The sequence below is a fragment of the Natrix helvetica genome, assembly GCF_964273705.1.
Source record: "Natrix helvetica genome assembly, chromosome: 5".
In the NCBI taxonomy this organism is placed as follows: domain Eukaryota; kingdom Metazoa; phylum Chordata; class Lepidosauria; order Squamata; family Natricidae; genus Natrix; species Natrix helvetica.
In genome coordinates, this window is record NC_138551.1 from 122,941,497 (window position 1) to 122,949,519 (window position 8,023).

Sequence of the window (8,023 nt, forward strand, 5' to 3'; positions counted from 1 at the left end):
GAAAAGAAGAAAGGAAAAAGGGAAGGAAATGGCAAAGAAGAAAGGAAAGGATGAAAAAAGGAGGGGAAGGGAAGGGAAAAGAAAAAAAGAAGGGAAAGGAAATAAGGAAAGGAAAGGAAAGGAAAAGAAAGGAAAGGAGAAAGGAAAAGAGAAAGGAAAAGAGAAAGGAAAAGAGAAAGGAAAAGAGAAAGGAAAGGAAGATAGAAGGACAGAAAGGGAAAGGAAAGAGTGGAATGGATTGGTACTGCTCAAAAATCAAGTCTCAAGATCCCATCGACCACTTTGGCTCAGGCAGTCCAATTCCACGCTGCTTCCCTCTCTCCACAAAGCGAAGGGAGAAGTCAAAGCAATGCCTGAGAAACGCCGGATGTGCGGAGAAATGCAGGCTACAATCAGTGAATCGCATTTTCCCAGGAACCAATGAAGCCCCAGAGGACCAATGGGAATTCTCCCTTCTTCAGCGTCATCAGTCTCCGGGCAGTCTTCCTTGACGTCAGGAGAAAGTTGGAGGCGGAAGAATTGTGTGTCTCTCCAACTTCAGGATTTTTTAGGCTTTTAACCCTCGCTTAACTCTGCTCGAGCGATCATAAAACGCCTTAGAAGTCAGACTAGACTAGATGAGGTACACAGTTGTTCTGCCTCATAGTAGAGGGTGCTTTTTTAGAGGCTTTTTTAAACAGTTAGGCAGTCATTCACGGTGAGGCAGCAACTAGCTCAGCCTGACCTCAGCTCTTGCCTTTTTCCTTTTACATTTTTTTTCCTTTTCATGATGGCAGTGGTGAGTTTGTGCCTCCCCTGCCTCCCCTGATTGCATGTCACTGGATCTGGGATCTTTTAGGGGGGAAACAGGAGAATTTTAAAAAAAGTAGAATAATGTGGCTGCAGAAGCATTCAGGCACAGCTGAAGCCCCTGAAAATCTACTGATTTCTCATATACCCCAATAAATGGCTGAAGCTTTGTTTCCTGTAAGGAGAAACTGCTGGTTGTTATAGCAGAAAGAGAAAAACTGAATTTTATATATATACACACAGACACACAAAACACACCAAGTTATGTTTAATATTTTTTTAATTTACAAAACAATGTCATGTTTCAAGTGAAAAAAAGTAAGGAGGCCAATTTCTCTCTGTTCTTCATAATTTACAGGAAGACCATGAAAATTTCAAGGCTCTTGTCAGAAAAAGAGGAGCTCCAGTTGAAGAACAAGGAGCTTTCGGTGAAAAGTATCCAACAAATTTCAGAAAAGAAGGAGCTTTCCAAAGATTTTGAAGAGAAACTGAGCAGTGAGCAATGTTTAGCTAGCAGCCCTGACTTTTCTTCCAGAATTTTATCTTAAATACTCCTTAGCTCTCGCTCTCTCTCCCCTGTTACCCATAGTTCTAGGTTGAATTACATTGCCTGGAATAAGGTTGGGAAAAATAAGACCTGACTCTTTTCAACTTATTCAAAACACAGGAAATTATACATAGACATGTATGTACAACCATTCACCAAGGCTGCATTACTATTACTATGAGTTTTCTCATCGTTCCTATCACCCATCTCCTCCCACTTACGACTGCAGGACTGTAGCTTTGTGGCTTACATCCTTACGATTTATATTGATATTGATTGTTTCCTGATTGCTTATTTGTATCCTATGACTATCATTAAGTGTTGTAGCTTATGATTCTTGACGAATGTATCTTGTCTTTTTATGTACACTGAGAGCACATGCACCAGAAACAAATTCCTTGTGTGTCTAATCACACTTGGCCAATAAAGAATTCAATTCTATTCTATTGAATTGTAAGCCAATAAACAAAATACCAGGTATTTTGTTTTAATTTTAAACAAGTCTGATGACTCATGTAACAAACCCAAGGAAGCTAATTTTACTCTGGTTTAGATCTTTTACATAAGAAATATTTCAGGTAAGACCAGCTCAGAAAAGAGAATCGGGATCTGAGTTGCAGGGTTCAAAAACAAACTGGGCAGAAGGTGGAACTCCTCAGAGAAAACAACCAACACAGAATCAATAGTTTGGGGAAAGAACTCAATGACGTAAACAAGGAAAGCCATCATCTCCATTGCAGAGTTCGGGAACAAGCTGGGGAGGACCAGGAGCTTCTCAGGGAGAACCGAGCATTGAGGGAACAATGGGACAGGTCCAAAATACCGTCTTTCCCTGAAAATAAGCCCTAGCCTGAGTGTTTTTGGGTGGGACAGTATAAGTGAAGGGGTGGGCGTGGCCAGCACAGGAGGCAGCTTTTCCCTTCCCCGGTCACCTCATGGAGGCTCCGCCCCTTAATTATGGCTCACGGATAAGCTGAGCGAGTGAGGGCCAGGCAACTCGGCCCAGATCTCTGGAGCCCTTTCCCAGCTGCCAGTCTGCCAGGGCTCCCTTCACCAACCATTAAAACCAGAAATTGACTCTTCTTCCTCCACCCCTTCTCTCTTTCAGAAATGGACCCAAATGAGCTGTTGCAGCCATCCAGGGAAAGACCCCAGACCATCTTTGGAGACCCCTGGAAAGTCACATTGTTCATAGTTGGGGTCTATTTATTCGTTGGCCTCTGCATTTTTTACCACCAATGCAAGTAAGTTGCTCCTGTTAAAGGGAGTATCATCACCACAACCTGGGGAGCCCTGGGGCACTGGAAGATTCCCCCAAAAGTTGGTGGAACTAATAGGAGAAAGGATAGAATCCCTCAGGGCTGGAAGGGACCTTGAAGGTCTTCTAGTCCAACCCCCAATCTTTTCTTGAAAATCTGGAGCCCCCATTAAGAATAAGCTTCATTATCATTGTTAAGAAAACAGTGTACCCAGCAGTTATATTTGATTCTTTTCCTCTTCTTCAATCCACAGAAAAAGGTGTCTGCAAATGTTACCAGAACAACGAAATGAAGACGTGAGGCTGACATCATCACGGTGGAACCGAACATACTGGAACCCATCTACCCCAACATCATCTTAATTGATGAGTGAAGGATGTCAGACGTTCTACCTTGCACGACAATGTGATGATTGGTGTTTGTCAGTTTTTCTTTATTTTTCTATTTTAAAGGCATTTTGTTATTGTTGTTGTTATTTAATTCTTAACGCCTTTTGTTCTTTGCATTTCTTGCTTTGGGGTTTTGGGTGGTGGTGTTTGGACTATGGAAGCTAACAGGAAAGAAAATTAGGAGCCTTTAACCTTAATTTAGTTGCTCAGGGTTTTTTTATTGTTTTGTTTGTTGCTTACTATTTCATTATGATTAAAATATTCAATCTGTGCGTCTTTTGCCCCAGCACAAATCGCAGCCATGGGTGAAATTCCAGCCATCACATTGTTGACCAGGTCTGAATGTCTGACATTGTCTTCCATCAATTATGGAGATGTTGGGATCGATGGATTCCAGTATGGAGGTTCCACCGTGATGGAGGCCTCCTCCTCATCTTCAGCTGGTGGTTCTGGTGATGCCTGCAACACCTTCAACGCAGAGGCCAAACAACGCATAGATTCCAAAGATGACCAAAGTTGTTTTCCAGGGTCTCCAAGGAAGTTCTGAGGGTTCTCACTGGATGGCCACACGAGTTCAGTCTCTTCCATTTTAACAGAATTGAAGGGATTAAAAAAAGATCTTGAAGGGTATTCCAAATCCAGATATATATTTACATTACAAAATAAATTTAAAAGAATCAACTTTACAAAGCATTTCCTCTTCAGTTTTTTCCTCTTTGCACCTTCTGACAAGTTATGGAGACCCCTGGAAGGCGACTTTGTTTGTCCTTGGGGTCTATGTCTTCATTGACCTCTGCATATTTTTCCACCAGTGCAACTAAGTTGCTCCTGATCAGGGGAGTGGCATCACCACAACCTGGGGAGTCCTTGGGCACTGAAAGCCCCCCAAAATGTTGGTGGAACTAACAGGAGAAAGTATAGACTCCCTCAGGGCTGGAAGGGACCTTGGAGGTCTTCTAATCCAACTCCCAATCTTTTCTTGAAAATCTGGAGTCCCCATTAAGAATTATCTTTATTATCATTGTTAAGAAAACAATGTACCAGTCAGTTATATTTGATTCTTTTTTTCTCTTCCAATCCCCAGAAAAAGGTGTCTGCAAGTGTCAGCAGAGAAACAAAACGAAGATGTGGAGGTTGATATCATCACTGTGGAACCGTACATACCGGAACCCATCTACCCCAACATCCCCATCATTGATGAACAAAGGATGTCAGATGTTCTACCTTGCATGACAATGTGATGGATGGTGAGTGTTTGAACTAATTTGGTTGTCAGTTTTTTTCTTATGATGATGATATTATTATTATTTAATTCTTAGATGGATTCTATTCGAGAGGCAGAAAAACCCAGCTGACTGCAGTCAGTGGGCAACTTGGAGGCTACAAGAAGTGAGTGGATGGAGGACTTGTACAAAAGAAGAGTCCTAGCTGAAGGGAGAGGATTTGGGGTCTCTTGAGGTCACCTGGGATCCTTGGTTGCTTTGCATTGCCTGCTTTGGGTTTTTGGGTGGGAATGGCTGGCCTTGGAAGCTAAAAAGAAAGAAGAGTGGGAGCCTGGTAATTTTAAATATTAATTTGGTTGCTAAGTTTTATTTATTATTTCTTGCTTACTTATTTTTTTTAATTAAAATATTAAATTGGTGCTTCTTTTGCCCCAGGGTAAATAGCTGCAGTGGGTGAAATCCCAAAACAACTGGAGCCCAATTTGGACCCCATCGGCATTGACGACCTCACCATCGGTCAATTGCCAAAGGCCGCCTTCCTTGGAAGAGCTGACATCCAGTCTGAACATCTGGCTGACTGTGTGAAGAACCACAATCCCCCCCATGAGGCAGAACCTTGATGTGGTTGTGGGGCTTGTGTGCTCTGAGGAAGATTAGGGCTACAACTGAGGTTCAAGCATACTGGACAGGACTCATGAGAGGAATCGGACAAAGAGTGCCTCCCCCCTAAACAATTGGGGAAAACACACATGACAGAAACCCAGATTGGCTCTCTAGTGTCCCAGGTCAAGAAGGATAGTGCCAGGGGTTCAAATTCCTGGACATCTGGTGAAAAATGACCTGCAGGACTCAGGGATGATGGCTGAGCATCCAGGACTGGCATCTGCTGAACAACTGGAAGGAAAGTGTTTTTCTGACTCTCCCCAAGATGGCATCCAGTCTCAGCAGATGGTTTTTTTCCCCCCTGCTGAGAGATTCCTGGTTTCCTCACCTGAACTGGTTCTTTTCGTTTTTCTTTTTATGTACTTTTTATGTAGTTTTATTTAACTTTTGGGGCTTGTTTGTAATTTTTTTATGTTTTTTGGAGGTTTTGAATAAAATAAAAAATTGATTAAAAAAAGAAATGATAGGAGAAAAAGTACAAATGAAATCTTAATGAAAGATTCACATTGTAGCTGCCATTCATTTGTTCTTATATGAAATAAAAGGGTCTTGTTAAGTCCTACTGCTAAAAATTATCTATTTTTCTACTAGATTTTACTTATGCACTCTATTAGGAAATCGTAGATATTGTTCTAAAAGCTGAATGGTATTTTTAAAACAAGATAAAAGTAGCTTTATCCAAGAATTGGTATACATGTTGCATCACAAAATCCTATTTCTTCAACTATCCCGCCTGCATTAATGATAATATAGAAGACTAGATGAGCAAGGACCAATTGCTATTCATACCTCCTCAGTTTTATGAAGCATTATCTTAATTAATTAACTTAATTATGAGGAAGTACCGTAGTTAATACTTTGCTGGGTCAAGGTATATCACCAGCATTCCTGCAAACTATTAAGGAAGTGTAAAGATATGTGCAAATAAAATATGGCACCAGGCTAGAAAGTGGAAGATTATGAGTTCTAGTCCCACCTTAGTCATCAAAGCCAGCTGGGTGACTTTGGGTCAGTCGCTCTACCTACCAACCTCACAGGGTTGTTATTGTGAGGGGAAATAAGAGAAGGAAGGTGTGTTTGATATGTTCACTGCCTTGAGTTATTTATAAAAATAAGGTGGGGTAATAACAAATAAATGACCTTGGGGAGAGAAGGAGAAGATGCTGCATAGGGTATAATCAGATAAGGTGGGGGAGCCCCCTGGTGCATAATTGGCAGAGAAAGAACCTCAGACCCTCCCTCACTTTTCAGGCTTTCAAGAGAGCTGGTGGGAGATTCGTACTTTCAGACATGCAAGATTCTCTTATGTATCCTTCCAATAAAGTAGAGTTACATCATGTTTCCCATCTGGTGTACCTGGGGGGACTTGCTACCTTGTGTGCCAGGTGAGTCTGACCACAGCAGAATCTGAGATCTTGGATGCGGCTGCTGCAGACTTTAGAGATGCTGCTTCTTGTTTTCTCTCATATTCTGAAGAGGGTGACTTTCTCAGTTGGCTGTAGTGGCTTTTCTGCACATGGTAACTGTGGTCCATCTCAGCCAGTTCATTCTGTAGACTTTGGAGGAATTTCTTACCTTCTGGAAGAAAGTTCCTCACTTCTTCCAGGTCTTTCTCAGAGTCAGCCTTCTCTTGGTTGAGATGGACACTTGACTAGTAGTGACCTTATGCAGTTCTTTGTGGAGTTCTTCAATGTGTTTCACCAAAGCTCTAACTCTAACTGATGGCATGAACTTCTGCAGATCTTCTGTTGTGGTCTTAAGTTGATCCACTTTCTCCTGGAGACAGCTGTGCTGCTCTTTCATCCATTGATTGTCTTTCTGGAATTCCTGGGTCTGAAAGTCAAAGGAGTATCTCAGTTCATCAACCTGGAGGTTGGGACCATCATTGGTTGCTGAGAGATCGTCCAATGATATTGACCGTATGACCATTTCTTCCTTGTTGCTGACCTGTTTGAAAAACGGAGAGACACAGTCACATCCTCTCTCAGTTCAGGGCTAATTTTGCTAACCTGCCTTCTCCACTCTGGCTTTTTCCCAAAGTTTTGGAGTCCATCATTTTCTCTAGCATGGGATGCAATGGGAGAGAAGAACCAATGGACAATCTGCAGAGCTTGCTGGCTGGAGAATTCTGGGAATTGAAGTCCTTTCCCATACCTTAAAGGGGCCTAGTTTGAGAAACACCAACATAATCCCTGAGTACTGATCTCTCTTCAAACTATCCTGACTTCCCATTTGATTCCAAGTCCAACTCAAGGCATCTCATTGCTCAAAAACCTCCAAAGGAATCAATATCGGCTCTCCATCAATTTTGCCATCTTTGTATTGCTATGATTTCTGATAACAGGAAAAGGTGGTGACCATTGGAATTAAGACAGACACACACATCCTCAGTACTTACGAGTCCCATCTCAGCCATGAAAGCCCAGTGGGTGACCTTGAGCCAGTCCCTCTCTCAGCCTTCCCAAGGTTGTCCTTGTGGGGATGAAGGAATCTTAGATATGTTCTCTGCCTTGAGCTATTGAGAGAAATAATAAAGGCAGTATAAACATCCAAGCAATAAAAAGTGAAAATAAACGAATATTTCAGTCACTAAGCCAAGTGTATTATTGGGAAATAACTACTCTCTGGCCAACGGAATTGCAGTTTAGGTTAATTTCCCCAAATCATTAAGCGGGTCAATCTCTAGCATTGTGGTTGCAATGCCCGTCCAACTAGGACAGCCTAAAGCCAATTTTTTGGCCTCTAAATCTTGCAGGTTTTTCCTAGTGCACTTCACTGCCAGCCAGCCCCTTTCTGGAGACAAGAACCTTTGATATGTTGGATGAGGAGTTTGGTGACAGGTATGGAGGCTGCAGACACAGCAGGTATCACACGTCTGTCCCACTTTTCTAACCTCTCCCCATTAATTCTGCCTTAAAGGGAAGAGTCTTTCCCTCTGAGGAGCCCCGGCGAGGGAGACCCTGTGATGCCCCCAGTACCAGCCATCCAATCCAGCCACTTTCCAAGGATAATAATAATAATAATAATAATAATAATAATAATAATAATAATAATAATAATAATAATAATAATAATAATAATAACTTTAATTTATAGACTGCACCCTTTCCTAAACAGGACTCGGGGCGGTGTACAGTCATACTAAAACAATGT

General features: G+C 41.9%; 1 long non-coding RNA gene across 1 annotated transcript; it reads left to right on the forward strand.

Annotated features, from left to right (window-relative positions):
* The first annotated feature begins 4,074 nt into the window (after positions 1 to 4,074).
* LOC309393463 lies at positions 4,075 to 5,252 on the forward strand. The gene is made up of 3 exons (XR_014175590.1): positions 4,075 to 4,231; positions 4,304 to 4,373; positions 4,643 to 5,252. It is a non-coding gene; the product is annotated as an uncharacterized lncRNA (long non-coding RNA).
* Positions 5,253 to 8,023: the final 2,771 nt, after the last annotated feature.